Genomic DNA, 17,947 nt, shown 5'->3' with positions numbered 1-17,947 from the left:
TATAAAGAGGAAAGAAAAACAGCACAAAGATTCGGCATTTGAAAAATAATTTGCTTTTCAAAATTTAAAAGTTTATTATTTAAATGCAGTTTGATTCCAAGCAGAAACATCTCTATCACATAGTCAGTCTTTGTTACTCAAAATGAAATGGCAGCCATTGTTACTCATTACAAAATTAGGCAACAAATAGGAGATCTGCTTTTCCTCTCACATACATATACTAGTCTCACACCAGTGTTAGACATTGACTTCAGTGAGCTTATGTTTATTTATATTAGGGTAGGTAAAAAGTGAATTCAGTCCACTGCATTTTAGAATGAAAAATATATCCAATTTAAAAAAAAAAATTATTTTATTTCTATTTTGCCATTAGCTTTCCCTCATACTCATTGAATGGTTGGTTATATACACCCAACTGTTACTCAGCATATCTTACAGGCTAATATGTAATCATGCTTATGAACATTCTATTCACAATAACCTTAGCACTTACCATCCCATGGCAGCTAAGCTCCTGATAATAAATGGCCATACTGTGCCTGAGATAAACATTTGTATTATTTTGCAGACCTGCCACTCCAGAAGTGAGTATCAGAGAGGCACACTCTCCCAGAGCTCATAAATAGCATGTAAGCTACACAGTATGTGGCATGGGGGAAGAAGAACATACCCCTCTTTTCTCCCTCGCTTTAGGGATATTGTAGGGGTTTGGAGTAATGCTACTCTTACTGCTGTACAGCTGCTGCCTGCAGCATTGTCTTCAGAGCTGGACAGCAGCAGCTGAGCTCTAAAGGCAGAGCCACTGCCAGCAACAGTGCAGAAGTAAGAATATCATGGTACTGTACTGACATGCTTACCTCTGTGGTGCTGCTGGGTGGGGTGTTGCCATCCAAGCTGCATGCCTGGCCAACAACTGCTGTCAGAGCTGAGTGGTTGACCACCACCACAAGTTAGGTTGACAATACTGTGACCCTCTTAAAATTACCTCTTGATCTCCCCATAATTCCCATTACGGGTCAGGTCCCTCAGTTTGAATTTGCTCCCTGGTATCCCCCGTGAAATCTGTATTGGGTAGCGCAAGGGTCTGCAACCAAAATAGCGAGAAGACATTTTTTCAAATTCAGATACAAAAATCAACACTGCAAGAGCCCCAATGCACGTGAATGAAACAGTCCTAAATAAATATCAAACCGCACTTTTTATCACCCCTATTTTAAGAAAAGGGCACATGCACGTGCACACACCCCCCCATTTGTCCCTGTTAGAAAGTTGTTACCCCCATCTCAGCCCCCAAATCCACCCCCATCCCCAAGCTTAACCCACCTCCACTGCCCCGCCCCAACCTGCCCACTAAACCTGGATCTTACTTACCCACCCACTGCTCTCAGATCTCTTTACCCTCCTGAAACATTCAGGCCAGAAAGTGCCTTCACCTTTCCCAGCTGCTCCCCACCCAGTGACTCGGGGGGGGGGGGGGGGGGGGAAATGATGCTGCTTGGAAGGAGGTGCTGGCCCTGCAGAAAGAAGGTGCAGTCAGCTCCCAGGAGGCCTCCCCCTGCCTCTTCCTCCTTCTTGGTGGAGCTGCGCAGTTCTGGCAGGGGCAGACTCAGCTGCTCCCCCACCCCACTTCCCCCTCACACAGCAGGCAGCTCCCTGTTCTGCTGCATTGAAGTAACAGAGCTCAATGGAATTGGTTTACTGGCCAGATCCCTCCCACTGCCATGCTGGCCATTAAACCAATTTTTAGTTCCATTATTTTACAGCAGACAGCCACAACAGAAGTCAGCAGCAGCAGGGCCCTGAGCCACAGGTTGCCACCCCCTGGTGTTGAGTAAAAGCACACAAGAGATCAGATTTCACAAGGGGAGACCAAATTTCATGGCCATTAATTTAGTACGGCCCTAATCATTATGTCAAAGCAGATCATCTCAGAGTGGGGGTGGGGTGGGGGGGGCGTTAGAGTGAGTTTGGGAGAAGGGAGAAACTAGATGGCTCTCTATTTGTTCTCAAGGAAGAAGGGGGTGCAGTTTCCTCACACCACAGCACTGAATAGATTGCAGGGACCACCACCAAACACCAGGGCTCTGGATCAAAGTCTTCCACATAGCTTTTCAGCCCGCTTCCCCTCAAGCCCTGTTTCTTGGCAGTGTGGTTCAAACAGAGCCACTCTGCCAATAAGTACTAGGGTGATTGATTCCCTCAAGCTCCCTATCTAGCAAAACAGCACAATCCCATGCTGTTGTTATTTTTAACTTGAGAAATAGGAGTCCTTGTATTTCCTCTCCGCACAAAAGAGATCATTTTGATTGCCCTTCACATTTTATGAGTTAAGGAAATTATGCTTCTGCTGAGTCCCACCTCTTCCCAAGCAGGGAAGATGACAATTTGTGCACAATATTCCCACTACACATGGCTCTCAGTGACATAACCAATACAATCTTATTCCATTTTCATGCTTCCTAAATTTCTGCCTACATTTACATCCATTGTTTTCTACCTCAACCAGCCCTTGCTTCCCTCAAACACCAGGGCTTCAATCAAATTTCTCCTCTTCTCACCAAAGAAGTTTTGACTTTCAGCTCATCCCCCAACAGCAATCTAAATTTTTGGATTTCTGCACAAGTAACTCCATGTTATATTAAGCTTTTCTCTAAATTGCATCTTGATCAGTTTGCTTATTAAATACATAGCACAGACAAAACTGAACTTTGCTACAGAGATATTAGTGACATAGCTGTCAACATAGTCATGTTAAACTTCCACTCACCAAGCTTCCATTCCCACCAGGAGCGGCATTTGCTTTGTTAGCAGGAGAGCCCTCCTGCTGATAAAGCACTGTTCACACTAGAACGGTGAGGGGAAAGCTTTTGTTCACACGTGCATTAAAAGTACTCTCAGCTTTGTCCCTCAACTGCCAGGGAAGACAAAACCTAAATCTGGGCTACATCTACATTAGAGCAGGGATCTTTGAAAATAATAATTAATGCTACCTAGTCCAATGTCTTAGCATACTTATATAGGGACAAGACTTGGCCAACATGATTTAATTTAGCCTCCAAGAAGGAACAGAGATGGACATTTTATTTTATTCCTCAGTAACCTTTTACTAGATGAACAATGAAGCCATAGGTACGGCAGGGCCATTACCAGTTTATTTTTTTCCAAATGCAGTAAAAGGTAAGCGATTAGCCAGTGGTTTTCAGAATCTGTCCACTTTGATTATGCAGAGAGCTACCTGTCCACTTACAATTTGTTTCAGAATTAGAATGAATGATTTATGGTGCTATAACTGAGTTTCCCAGATTGCAAAGCTAGAAAGGAACTTAAACAGGTAAGTTTCTCACTCTCTTTGAACAAACTGAACCTCATACCACACAGCTCTGCTGCAACTTGAACACATCTGCTTAACTGTTGAGCAAGTTCATGATTTGTGCAAAAATTCTATACTTAAGATGGGTAAATGGTACAGTATCTTATACCAATACTTGTATCTTTGATATCCAGCTTACACATTCTGCAGTATCACTACAAAGCTGGCCACTACTAGTTTGAAGAAGTTACATACTTCACAATACTTTCAGACTGTATAGAAAAAGCAACCACTGAACAGATGCAACATTAAAATGTTGATGTTTTCAGAAGTTACTTATTGCAAACATGTGACATTCACTGAACAGGTTTAGATGTACTTGCTATTGTAAACAGGATGTAAGTTTCGTTCAGCAGCTACAAAGTCTGCATAAATTGGTGCTTAACATTTCACTGTAGCAAAAATACTACAAGAAGCCACATGCTTCTTGTTATTACCTATTAAAACACCAAAACTTTATGCACTGGAGCCTAAGAAGTGGCCTTATTAGCATCTTAAATTTCTCTCCTTACTTCTAATATTTATATAGACAGCAAAATATTTAATTTTACAAACTGCAATTCATTTTGGTTTACTCAACCACTAATCAATTCAGAGTTATGAACATCTGGGCTTTGATGGCCTACAGTAGAGAGGCTAGAAAGAACACAGAGGAATTGTTTGCATAACTTGCTACAGTGATGGAGCTGAACATACCTTATTTGTCTGCGGAAACTTAAGAACTGTTAAGGCCTTATATACAGTCCAGATACAATGCTTTATCAACTTAAGTCAGTGATGTCCAGTTCTTAAAATGTGCTTGTGTACAAATAAAAACAGTAACTGCAATAGCCATAAAGATTTTCTCCCAAATTCCAACCTCATTACTTTCCCAAAATAGCTAACAGAGGCCCAACAGCAACTTTCTATAAGCACCAACATTTGGCTAACATGAATTACTGAGCAGCTGCTCACCTGTATCACTAGCTAACATTATAAAAAACAAGAGTTGGGCAATTGAAACGGAAGTAGAAGCAAGCTCTGTCTGTATTTGTACAGCTCCCAGCACAACCAAGTACTATTCCATGACTAGGGCTTCTTCAAGCTGATGGCAACACACCTTACTTTTGTACAGAGCAACTGGATGGTGAATGTTCTCCAGGCTGAACCTTCAATTTATTCCCCTTATTATGGCAAAGTCTGAATGAATGTCCTGGGTGTAGATAAAAAGTTAACAGTAAAAAAGGATGAATGGAGAGAGGAGGAAATTAGACAGGTTTACTTAAGAACTGCCAACATGTTTATTTTATACGGTATGCTCATATCCACCAGTTTTAGAATACCCTTACAAGACTTGAACATTCCTGAAGCCCTCCAAATTTCAGTCAGTTTTACCTGCCTTTATAGAAACCCATCAGAATTTCTTACCACAACCTCCCCAGAACTTACCTAGATATCCGCTATCAACTCCTCTTGTGATGAGAAAGACCTAGCTACTAAGATCTATGACAAGGTTGAACAGTACAGAAAAGTAGTAGTCTTTCTATTTCAAAGTAATGGTGATAGAGGTTATAAGGCCATAATCAGAGTGTGGACTAAACCATAATTGATCCCATACATTTTTATTTCTTTTAACCTCAAGAGTTGGACAAGAATCAAACTTATCTAACCACTTAAATGTCAATTAGGTAGCCTTCTTTAAAGGGTCTCCAGTTTCTTGCATAATCTTGCTGCGTATTACGGTAAACTCTGTTTTAAACAACATTCAATCAACTGAGATTATTCAGTCTCAAAATAACCAGTATTAAAAGTAACTACCACCAGGCACTATCCTTGCACCTATGTTTCTTCTTCTGAGAGGCTGTGCTGCTTGCAAGCTACAAAGGGACCCCATCCTGCCCTGAGCCATCGATGCAGCTTCCCCTTCTTAAAAGGGACTGGCACTGGGATGTGGGTGAGAAGCTGAGACAAGGCTGCTGCATCCACCACTCCCCATCCCTCCCTGATCATGGTGGCTGTGGAGGCTTCAGGGTTACTCAGCAACTGACACTGCCAATGGGAGCTGGGGGGAGAGCACTCCTCTACCATGTGCCAGAACCACTGCACAGCAGCACAGGCTGGGATCTGAGCCACTAAGAGCTGCTAAACCCTGGCGGGGAGTGCGATGGGACAGGTAGCTAGAGCCTGAGCCACTGGGGGCTGCTGAACCCCTGCCAGAGAGCTGCATGATGAGTGACCAGAGCACAGGGAGCTATCCCACCCTTGCACAGCAGCATAGGCTGGGGCCAAAGCCACTGAACAGGGGAGCAGGGAGCATGCTGTGCTGGCCAAGGTGGTGCTCTGGAAGCCATGCTGAGAGGACTTTGGGGAGTGGACCACTGCTATAGTGAAGCCCCACTGCCTGGGGACTTGCAGTGAATGGATTCTCACTATTATCCATAATATTTTAACATCCAGCAACCTCTTGGTTCTGGGGCTGCTGAACCCCAGTAGGGAGTACACAGCAGGCTGAGTGGGCAGAGGTGGTGCTCCAGAAACTGGGCTGCTGAGGGGAGCACTGCTATAGTACAGTTCTGCTGTCAGGGAACTGGCAGCGAAGGGATTCTCTCTATTATCTGTAATATTAGCATACAGCAACCGCCCAGTCCTGGGAGCTGTCAGATAGGAAAGGGTAGTAACAGGCAGTGGAGTGCTGCATCTGGGTTAAGGAACAAATGGAGTGCTTTAAGGTTCCCTATTAAAAATGGTACTTTTCATCCTAAAGATCCACGGCATTACATTTATCATTGGATTATAAAACCAAAAATGAGCATGCTCTGGCAAACTGATGACAACATTGACAGAAAGTAATTCCTGTGCTTTTACAGCAGAGCTATTTATACCCATGGGAGAGAGTTGACACTGTACACACTTTAAAAAAAAAAAAAAAAAAAATGAAAACCTTGTTAAAGTTTTAGGCACTTGACTGGTAAGCGAACACTATCCAGTTAGTCATTTTCTCCCCTTCTGTAGCAGAGAGCTCTTCTAGATAATGTCTTTAAAGCCCAGGACCAGTAATTCCAGCACTACAGCTTATGGAAATGGGAGTTGATAGCCAGCTGAATCCAGACAAAGCAGCTTGTACATGACTTTTTCCCCTTCAGCCCTCAGGACTGTGGAGCAGAACTTGTTAAACATTGCTGAACCTATCAGAACAAGTTTAAAAATAGAGCCTAACAACAACTGCAGGCCATGCCTTTATATGCATGTGAATCTGTTCCAAGATGTTACTCTAGAATGGTAACAAGTGAGTAGTTTTAAAGTTGAACTGCAATCAATGCATATTAGCAAACAAAAATTATCTTTTGGAAGTGAAAATTTTCACCAAAATAAATGATTTGAGATGTAATTGACAATTTAAACCTAATTAAAATATTCTAAGGTAGGGAAAGGCAAGATTGAGCCTTGCTAAGCCTTTCAATCCAGTCCATAAGTGCTTTGTGCTGCAAAGGCAGGCGTCATTCAAAGCAGCTAGCTACTCCCTATGTCTTTCTGTGATCCAGGAGGAGGGCTTAGCCCACTGTCTCTCTACCCACCCCAGGCAAAAGCCTTTCATCTCCTCTTGGCCAGAAGCCTGCCAGAGGAGTGGAGAGATTTTGCTGGGGGCAGGAACAGTGTGCAAAGCCTTACCCCCTCCAACAAAGAGCCAAATGGAGCAGCCAGTTGTTTTGAGCACTCTCAGGCTGCTGGAAGCCAGAGTAGCCCGCCTGAGAGTGCAGCTGGCCAGGCACTGCTTAGCTAAATGCTGGCTGGACAAAGCCTGCCTCTAGAACCCCCAATTCCCTCCTAGATCTTTCATATATCCTACACACCTTCCCTGGGCTAGAATCCTCCACTGCATCCTAATCCCCTACTCAGGTCACCACCCCCTCCTTTATCCAAACTCCCCCTCAGACCCCACACCCTCTCCTCCACCCCAGTCCTAGTCTTCCTTCTGCACTCAGCCTCCATCCCAAACACTGCACACGCTCTAGAGAAGTGCAGCCTTTGACCACTTACCAAAAATCATGGCATGCCCCCCTCAATCAAAAATTGACACCTCCGCTCTGAGGGTGTATGTACACGACAGACATTACAGAGGGCTCCTGTGCAGCTTTGCTATGCTCATTGGGAGCTTTCCTACACATAATTAAAATCAGCTACAACAAGCAGGAATAGCGCCATTTCCTGATGCCATAGAACTTTTGCCAGTGAAGCCTGACTGACACAAGTGCTAGTGCAGACAAAGCCTAAGACCGTGTCATCTAATGGCATGAAGTCAATGCACATAAATTAAAAACCTGGAGTGGATAATCTCACTCAGTTTTTACTCAGGACACTTCAATCCTTTATGTACTGATGTCACACCTTCAGGAACATGAAGGCAAGTCAAGTGAATACTCCCATGCAGGTAAACCATAAGATTTCTAGCCAAAATTTTTCAGAAAAATCCTATTGGGGTATGCCAAGAATGGCTTACAACTGCACTTCTGTAGACACAAGGGTAAAGCCACTCTGGCTCAGAATACAAGTGTTTAAACCTCTATAGTGTTCTCTAGTTTAAAATGATTAGATGCACACATTTGGACACATTTTACCCACCATTAAGAAGCCTGAAGAAGTTTCAGTTTACTGATGTTTCTAAACTGTAGTTACTGAAAGATTCCTAACACACACCATACTTTGGAAGTACAGTAGGGTCTCATCATTCATGAACTCAATGTTCATGAATTCAATTATCTGCAAGTGACAGCAGCTGCTGCTTCCCCTGGGCAGGAGCATGGGAATCCGCCACTTCCCCCAGGAATCCCCTGGTATTCATGACAAATCAATATTCGCAAGGGTTCTTAAGATGGAGCCCTCACGAATGTGGAGTCCCTACTGTATTGGCACCTGGCACTTCGCTGCTTCCAAAAATGGTCAAATGTATTTATTATGAAGATCTGCTCCAGTGAGAACTCAGGTGAAGAGGTGTTTGGTTGCTAGTAAGGCCGCTTTTGTATGTCACCCTTTAAAATGAAGAGAGGTAATAGCAACATTTCACACATGGAGTTCATATTTGCTACTATAATTGCTTTTGTTATGGCATACTGTGAAGGAGAGTTATAAACAGCTCTAGTAGGGTAGAGCAGCTCAGTCACTATTTTAAATAAACACTCCCCAACTCCACAAACTTATACTGAACTTGACCTCCAAACGGGCCAATTGTTGTCTACCTTGTTCACATTGCTAGAGCTAGATGAAGCCTGGGAGCCTCTCCTCACTCTGCACAGCCTTAGATGTCTAAAGGTATCCTTCAGAGTGAAAGGGCGTTGTTTTGCAGTGTTACAGTTTATGCTGTCTAGTCTAGAAAAGTCTCCGTTGATTAAGGGGCAGCACGGAAACAGGGATAAAAATCACTTAAGTCCTTGTGTGGAAGAGGCAAAAAGTAGAGGACAGGAGGCAACAATTTAAAAAAAAAAAAAAAAAAGTACCAGCCTAAATATAGGCAGACTTCTTACATGGAGGCATTAAGAATTAAATAAGGGTAAAGAAGTTGTTGCTGTAGTTCAGGATGCACATTTGATCATACAATACTGCTTAAAAACCTACAATTAAAAAAAACAAAAAAAAAACCACAAACAACTTTCCTAGTTTTTTTTCCCGAAACTGCTTAAACAGCTTGAAGCTGCTAAACCGTATCACTTTTAAGATTTAATACACACTGAAGATTTTTTTGTTTTTGTTTTGTTAAAGAACAAAACAACCCACACACACCCCCCACCACAATATAGGTAGCTACTGCAATTAGACTAGGCTCAAGCACACTCCAAAACCTTCCTGGGGCCTGCTGTCCACCACACAATTCACAAGCTCCACAGTATGTCTTTAAACTCAAGTAATTTATCATGGTCTGATATTTTCTAATCCACTCCCAGGTACTGACAATGGAATGTCACTTCCAATTCTGGACAGAAAACTCACAAGCTTATGGTGCTGCAGTTCTCTGGAGGTCACCTCTAACCAGTGTTTTAAAACACTTCTGGAACGAGGTTATGGATCTTAGAGATCTTTATGACTATTGGCCTGCAACATAACCATCCAGTTTAGAGTTAAGTCAATAACCCGTTCCATTCCTCCATAAACTGTTTTTTTCCATTTTTTGTGATATGAAGGAGTTGTATTCACTTTAACCTACTAAAGGTTTCTATAATGTAAAGCAACCCTAAAGATTCTTCATACTACTTACACCGAAGCCATGACCTTTCCAAAGAGGAATACAAGTAAAGACACAGACAAGAAGTACAATTCCAATTAAAGGGAACAGAGCAAGTCTACACTACACTAATGCAGCTGTACCACACTAGCACCTCAAACACAGTAGCTATGTCTACCCTAGATAGTTTTGCCAACAAAACCCCACAGAGAGACAACATTCCCAAAGGGTTCTGGTGACAGTGTTCTGCTGCTCCCCCCCCCCACCCCCAATGAAGCAGAATGCCTCTGTGGGCAGTTAACAGAAAGCTGGTTAGACTGTTGGGGGGGGGGGAGGGGAAGAGGGGGCCCCTGCTGACAAACAGGGAGGGCTTCTGGGACACAGAGCAACCCTGCCCACTGATGTTCTGAAGGTTGGCTGTTTTGTCAGGAGAGCAGCCAGTCAGTTCGACTACTCTGTGAACAGAGGATTGCTCTTGTGATCCACTTGGCAGTCTGACTGTGATCTGTCCTCAGATATCTTCTGACACAAATGTTTCTTGACAGATTGCTCTAGTGTAGACACAACCATTATGCCAACAGAAGAGTGCTGGCCTCCCAGCATAATTACTCCCACCTATTGGAGAAGCAGAAGCCACCACAGTATTAATGTGGACAATACATCTCTTAAACGGAAGAAAAAAGTTTTATATAAAAGAAAGCAGGTAGCCCTGAGCAATGCAAGTTAAACAAGCAGTAATGGAGACCTACATAATCTTTTTCTACTCAAAAGGAAATAACCTCTAAGAAAATGTAAAAGTTTTAACAGACCCTCTTTTGGATAGGTTCTTCCCTTTCTCTCTCTCTCTGATTGTGCCTCACTGCTTTCCACTTCCTTGCCTTCCATCAAGGTTGCTCATATGGGGCTCTCTCACTCCTTTGGAATCTATACCAAAAGCACCAGAATCAAAGAGATGTATTTTATTTTCACTGTGCTCCTATGACAATAGAAGATAAACACCATGGGGCAGAACAGCACAGGCACTCTGGGCTATTGTACAGGTAGGAACATGGAGAGTTGCTGGAATTCTGGAACAAATTTCAGCACATCCAGACAAGCTGATCTATTTCAGCCTGAAACACAACTCCACTAGTTTTAAGAATCAGGTATACTTCCCTAAGTGTAATCACAAATTTATAAAGCACCATTTTGTATACGTACATAATACTAGATTTCCTTCATTCACTGCCAGAGATCCAGCTGAAATGCACCTTCAGAGCCTCCCAAACTTACTGCATCTTTTTGTAAAAAGGCTAATCAATACAGAAGTTAATTCAGGATCTCCCAGCTTTACAATAAAGCCTGACAAAGTCCAAGTTTAAGAACCTTCAGGTCTCAAATAATCAAGTTAGCCATCAGCACTTCAGTGTCTAGTCTCTGCATTTCTGTTTTAAATGTTCTACTCATAATCCAAGAAAAAGTACTGTGATACTAGATAGAAGAGAGACCCTCCCTTAGCAAAGTTAATTTACAACCATGTAAAACTCCTTAAAGTTGCATAGATGTCAGCCACCCCCTGGTTGTGTGTCAGGATAAGAGGCTTATGTTAACTGGGCCTATACAGAAGTCTAGTTACATAACCCAAACTCACTCATGTGACTTAAGCATTGACTTGTGCAAGTTGGTAGCAAGTCATTACTTGCATTACAGTCTCGAGGATAACAGAAGTCAGACGCTTCATTTTAAGCTCCTCTTCCTCACTTACTATTGTCTGGAAAGTGAGACAGAAGTAAACAGAATACAAATGAACAATTTACAAGGGATAACAGTCCCTCTATAGCAGGATCATAAGTTCTCAACAGTTTTAATGCCCACTTTGTTTGATCAGTCAAAACTATAAATAGTACATAAATCTTTCCTATGAATTTAGTAAAATTTCTACATGCACATATCCAAGAATACATACATTTAAAGTATTGCAGTTGCGCCACAGATTTGTTCTGTCTCTAGTCTACCAGTTCTTTAACACCGCCACATGCTGAGGCTGCTCCACGGGATGAGTTGGTGTGATGCCCCCCATTATTATACTTCCACAACTGGTCAATCCCCACCCCCCAGGCATCTTTTTCCTAAAAGTTTAAAAAAATTAAAAAAAGCAAGCCACCTCTAAATATCAATCCAATTTTGGAAGGATACAAGCCACAAAAATGGGTCTATTTGCAAACAGATCAAAGGCCAACTAGGATAACTGTCTCACTCCCAAGGTTTCAACAAGCACTATTATTGGAAAATCGAACCAACAAAGGAGTTGTTCCTACAAGTGAAACAAGGGGTGGGAGGAGGAAAAAAAAAACCAAACCGGAGACCACCCAGTCTGAAACCCCAATGTGACCTAATTTAGATAGAAGCAATTAGAGGGCTGACAGCTTTGCTCGTTACTAGTGGAAAAAGTTACTCCCCTCCCCCCTGCTCCCACGGAAAGGGAGGGGCTAGGGTAGGGAGAGGAGCGAGAACTTTCATCTGCAGCAACTATGCGCTCAATGCAGAGAAGCGGGGGAGGAGGAATGAACTTTCCCCAGGAGCTACCACATCCTGGAGGTGGGGAAGGGGACGAAAAACGAGAACTTTCCTCAGCGGCTACACCCTCCTTGCAGGCGAGTAATAAGGAAGGGAAATAAAATCCACCCAGACTCTCCTGCCGGGGGCGGGGATGAACAGGGCGGGTGAGGAAGCGCGGACTCTCCCTAGCAGCCGCCGTCTCCGCCAGCTTGGTCTGCAGCCAAACAGCCCCACAAGAATGCAACACGGTCACATGACCTCCGGCGGACGTGCAGCTCCCGTCTCTCTCCAGGGAGACCCTGCGCCATCTTGTACTGACGCAGTTACAAATACAGGAGGGCCCTCTTCCCCCCCCCTTGTCGCCTCACAGTCTTGCCACCGCTCGGGTGATCGTTGTCAAGGCCTTCGCGTTCCCTTCCCGTGAGCTTGCCTGGCTCGCCATGCCCTCACAGCTTCCCCAGCGTCGGGATCATGGCGCCTGTTTTCTCCCTTTGCACCAGCCTCCCCAGACAGCTCCTCAGCCCTGCCCAGCTGCGGCTGCCCCTTGCTGCAAGATGATGTCAGCGGCAGCCAATCCGGGCGCGCCTGTGAAGCCCAGACAGCCTGGCGATTGGCTTCGACGCCGTCTGCTCCCCCTCCCCTTCCTCCTGACTCAGTCCTCTCCGCGGTTCGCTGTGGAAAAGTGGCCAAAGCAGGGGTGGGGGAGGGGAAATAACACGCACGAAAAAAAAAATCCAAACAACCAAACCACCAAGCCAGCGGCCGCCATTTCGCGCAACAAGAGGCAGAACCCGACCGAGCAGCCCAACCAAGCGCCCTACGGAGAGAAAGAGAGAAACAGATACACAGAGGGATTAGACAGAAAAAAAATACCCTCAGACTCCGCCATGGCCACAAGACGTTTAATCACTCCCTCCCCCCAGACTCGATGCCTCGTTACAGCCGCCGCCTCCTTCTCCTCCAGATCCCTCCAGCGCGACTCCTTCCTGCCACAGCAGCGGTTCTTTACAGCCCCACACGCCTCCGTGCCAACCGTACGGGGAAGAATAATCTATGGCGCCGCTGCTGGTGGCTTCCCTGGTCGCCCGCTTGTGGCGGCTCCATCGAGGCAGGGTAAAGAGGTGCCAGCCCAGCTTTTATGTGGTGTCCCGAGTTTGCGCACTAAACGAGACTCGCTCAGCCCCTGGTGGGCGTCTAACGCAATCCAAGCTGCCGCTGCCGTCCCTCCCCTCCTCTCTCAGCCATCGCCGGAGGGGCTGAAGCCAGGCGGGCAATGTGGGGTGGTGCGTGGGCAGCACACGCAGAGGCGGGCGGGGACGTGGGGGAAGGGAAGGAGCGCTGCATAAACAGAGGGGCTGCGCTTGTCTCTCACGCTTACCTTTTGCTTTGCTATTGACTAGTTCAGGTCAGGGCAGCCCCAGACGTGCCCTCCACCCATGTGTCATTGCTAAAGGGGAGCCTGGCAGGCAGAACTGGCCCTGGTGTCTCGAGTCTCGTTCTTTGGCGAAGGTCCCCCTAGGCAGGCCGGCGCTACGGCTCACTCACCTGTGAGGAGACTCCGCCGGACGTGGCAGCAACCCCGCATAGTACGCTGAATGGGCGTCATGTTTCTAAGCCCCCTCCCCGTCTGTCCGCCGCAGGAGGATTGCCTTAGCCTGGCCACCTCCCCCACAGTCAGGCCGTGTGTCAGCACAGCTGGCCGGCGGTCTCACCAGAGGTCGGGGGGTAGCCTGGCGCCGGGGGCTCGCTGGTGGGGAGGCTGAAGGCAGGTTTGGGTGTCTGTCGCCCTGGGATAGGCAGGATCTCGCTGCGAGTTAGCGAGACGCGCTGTAGCTCACCCGCAGCAGTGGTCTGGGCCCGAGCCTGTATCCTGCACATTCACCTGTATGGTCCCTCCGAGCCCTCACCTCACCTTCCCCATGGCCGCTCCCTACGCTGTCCCTTTCGGGCATTTTTCGATGAGGCGCCCGCTCCCCGGCCCTCGAACAATTTAATAGCGTCAGGGACCCCCCCCCCCCTTCCTAAAATGGACATAGCACGAGAGGACTTAACGGACACAGACTGCATCCCAGCCCATAAGCAAAATGGCGGCTGTTTAGCTTCGCCCTGGTAACCTTGCCCCTGCCGGGCGGGGCGGGTAAGCCCCGTGCAGGGGGGGGAGGGAGGGGAGAGTGGAGGACGCCATTTTCCCAGAGAGAGGCAGTGACATAGAGGGAGCGTAGGAGGCTGAGAGGAGGGAGACTAGAGCAGCCGCGGCAGCGGGGTTTGTGCATAGGTCCCAAGGCAAAGGTGCTTTTCAGCTGGGCTCTGCAGGGTTCTGAGTGCCGAGCTGGTCTGCGGGACTCCTCCGCTTACTTACCTAGACCATAGGCGGCTGACGGCTGAGTCCTACCCAGTCTAGGGGCATCCGCAGTGGGGCCGTTGCATTGTTTTGGTTGGGCTAGGAAAGGGGCTCAGCTAAGGGGGTCCTGCTGCCTGGCCTGTGACCATTACAGGTGAGTCTCCTGTTATGATTAGCACGTCCTGGTGAGGGGGTGGGGGGTTCCAGTAAGGGTTAAAACCTTAGGGGGGCATCCCTTTGCATCTGGGAGGGGTGGGGCGGGAGATCCCCTCTCCCCTAACAGGTCCGTGATCCTGTATAAATTGCTGTGGTTGTGTTTTATGTTGTACGGGGTGGTTTGAAAATGTAAGCGAATCGTTATATCTCGTGAATATGGCGGGTTACAGTAACTGAAGGTGCCGAGGGGATTTTTGGCAGTTATGCCGGATTTATGCATTATGATTACAACCCCAAAGAAAGCCAAGAGGGGATATTATGTGACATACAGCATAAATGTATGCAGACCCCAGAGTTTAAGGGCAGGCATGTGTAATAGTTTGATTGCATACCGTATGCATGAAGCTTAGCAAACAGTCTCCCCATCCTGTATATTTTTGTTCTGCGATACTAAAATGGCTCGTTATAGGCCTAAACTCTCTCCTTTCCACACCCCCTCCGTCCCTCCCTCCCCCCCGAATATCTCGTCTGTGGTGTAACCTGAACAAACGGAAAACAGTTCTAAAGAGTTTCTGTGTCAATTTAAAAGGGGGCGATTCTGCCCACCCCTTTGTAGAGGCAGTGAGGAGCCCAAGGAATATTTATAATACTCATCTTTGCCGCCTTGTTTTAGTTGTAGCTAGCATTCGTGTTTCCGTGTGAGCTACAGCTAAATCTCTTTCTTGACAGGCATTAGTGGAGTAGACCCTACTGCTGCAGACGTAGGGGAGGAGAAACAAACGGTCCACTGTGTAGTACTAAATAAGGTAGAAGAAAGATAATGTAGTCCGATTATAAAGGTCCTGTATTCCCAATACTTAGGAATGTACTGTAGGTAAAAATCCTGAGGTTTCTAAAATTGTACAGACCGCCTTTTATTAAAGACGGAATTTAAGAATTCAGTTTATTTACCTCATCCTAAAGGGATTAATAACGAAAAGGCATTTTGTTCTCGGAGACCTACCTCAATGAATTGAAAGAGATGGCTATGACCAGAGGTCTTGTACGTTGATGCTTGACCATAAACGTTGTAGTTCTGAAGTTACTTATAGGAGATGTGGAGTAAAAATTGTAATTTCCCTCTTTTGTCCTTTAGAGATTCTAAAAATGGCGGCCTCAGGCTGATGTTGTGGTAATCTAATCAGCTCGGGTCCTCCACACCCCATGCAGTGCGTTTGTCTGCAGCACATTACTGGCTTGTTACGTTTAAATGAAAAGGCTGTTTTCTTCAAATCATGCACAAAACATGTCTTGACTTTACTATGAATAAAATGCTGTATCCGAACCGAATAATTTTATTGGCTATGTGTGAGAGAGGCAAATGAACGAGACCACTCTTAATGGTGGGGGAGGGGGAGACGATACATTCAAGTGGCTTCTTGGGGGGTGTGTTTGTATCTTTGTGTGTTTGTATGCCGTGCTAATCTCTTCACTTTTGTTTTAATAGTGTTTTGGGAGAATTCCTATATCCATGATAGTTCACCTAGATATGTACCATTATAATATGACTAAAATAAGGAGAAATATTACTTAACCAAAAAGACAGAGTAAAACCATCATAACTATATTCTGAAACAGTCATTGAATGTGTGACTGTCAGGTTAATCTTTGACAAAGTACTTCTTTGTTGGAGATCGTGGTGTTAAAGTAAAGTTATTATTTTGGAAATATTAATTTAATATTTTGATGTTAGTGTTCAAAGATATATCCAGACAAGATTAAAACCTGTTACTTTTGGTTCTTCAGGTATGAAGCTTTCTTGCCCACAAATAATTTTTAGCATGAAAATTGTTTTGTTAGCAAAATATATATGTTTAAATTGTAAAAACTGTCTGATAAGGCACTAAAAATTAAGTGATACTACAGTACCTAGTCTTTTTTCCTGTCCCAAATGACATATGAACCTTTTACTATCATCATAAAAAGGTGATGTGTGGTGGGGGAAGGAGAAGGAAGGGAGCGAAAAAAATAAATACTATTTTAGTGGTTGATGAATTTAATGCAGTTGTCATGTTTTTAGTATGTTGAACTAAATTTACAATAAGTAAAAAGAAATGTGTAAAGTCAAACTCCTGCTGGCCCTATTAAATGATATGCAAGTTCCCATTTTAGTGTATTGTTGGAACCTTCTGGATTTTAAGAGCCAAATGTGAAATGCTATTCCAGTAGAAAACCATTTTTAGTGCGCAAATAATTTTAACTTACAAATATTACCTTCCTCTGTTTTGCAAGAATTGATGATTTCTTCTTTATATCTGCGTCAGCTAAGCAACAAGACTTTGAAGGTATGCATTAATAGGCCTGTAAGGCATGCCTAGTGTGTGGTGAGGCCAAAGGCTGTGAGAGTTAAACCACGGAAGTAGTGCTTTAATATAACAGGGCACACATTACTGGATCAACACACTGCTGGAGTATGGACTTTTGAAATTTAAATCCACGTGTTATTTCACTCAGTTATACACTTTGATAAATTGGGGCTGGCTAAAAGGTCTGTGGTAAACTTGAGTGGGTTTTTTTATTAGTATTCTGATAATTTCCATAGGTTGCTATGTTTTTATTCTGTTGCCTAAGTTTGTAATGCTTATAGGACTTCTGTTCAAATATCAAGAAACAAAGGGGTATATCTTACATGACTAGGGCTACACAAGCTGAATCTGAAGTGTACTCTTCCACACACAGTTTAAAACAAGCATCGATACCTTATAAGTGATCTGAGAAATGTCTGCAGTGTAAGTAACATCTTTACCACTACACTTCCTGGGGAATCAGAAGATCTTCCTTGGTGACCTTGTGTGAGTCATTTTCTCCATCTTTAAAATGGGACAGCAATGCTTTGCCTCACAAGCATGTTTTAAAGCTAAATTCATTAATGCTTTTGAGGAGTTTGGATATTATGAGGATGAATACCACAGTAAAATCAACAGATAAAATTTATATTTACAAAAAAAAGTCTCTGTTGCACAATAACTGTCCATGAGACTTAGTTTGAAATCTCAGAATTTTTGATGTTCTCTTTTAGGTTCTGTATATACTAATATGTCTTCAAATGTCAAGACTTAAGATATAAAAAAATCTGTCAGTAATGTGATCTTCAAGTACTAAGGCAGCTCTGTGCGTTTGGTCATTTGCATTTGAAATATATTTAGTAATTTAGAAAGCTTAGGATTTCAAGAGAAAAATATTGGGGGAAAGTAAACTTTTTTTTAGTGTATTTGCATGAGAGTACTAGGACTAATTATTTCTTTGGATTACATTTGTTTTTCTGTTTGGTTTCATATTTTGATGATGAATAATATTTATTAAATTAACC

The 17,947-nt window shown here is 44.4% G+C and overlaps 2 protein-coding genes across 12 annotated transcripts in view; one reads left to right on the top strand and one right to left on the bottom strand.

The window, feature by feature from the left end:
• Nucleotides 1-14,110, bottom strand: part of LOC142024640 (uncharacterized) — a 105,559-nt gene extending 91,449 nt beyond the window's left edge. For 6 of the 9 annotated variants that reach the window (XR_012648505.1, XM_075016792.1, XM_075016806.1 and 3 more), the window contains exons 1-2: nucleotides 13,647-14,110; nucleotides 11,509-12,918 (exon numbers count right to left, since the gene is read on the bottom strand). The gene's annotated coding sequence lies outside the window, so the exon portion shown is untranslated. The remainder of the gene's footprint in view (nucleotides 1-11,508; nucleotides 12,919-13,646) is intronic. The other 3 variants (XM_075016801.1, XM_075016833.1, XM_075016814.1) reach the window with 2 other exon arrangements.
• Nucleotides 14,111-14,325: 215 nt separating this feature from the next.
• The window catches only part of KMT2E (lysine methyltransferase 2E (inactive)), a 113,607-nt gene continuing 109,985 nt past the window's right edge, over nucleotides 14,326-17,947 (top strand). For all 3 annotated transcript variants that reach the window (XM_075016695.1, XM_075016677.1, XM_075016686.1), the window contains exon 1: nucleotides 14,326-14,596. The gene's annotated coding sequence lies outside the window, so the exon portion shown is untranslated. The remainder of the gene's footprint in view (nucleotides 14,597-17,947) is intronic.

This window comes from Carettochelys insculpta, chromosome 1, assembly GCF_033958435.1.
Source record: "Carettochelys insculpta isolate YL-2023 chromosome 1, ASM3395843v1, whole genome shotgun sequence".
NCBI lineage: Eukaryota > Metazoa > Chordata > Testudines > Carettochelyidae > Carettochelys > Carettochelys insculpta.
Note: the sequence above shows the minus strand (reverse complement) of the source record. Positions and strands in the feature narration are given on the sequence as shown.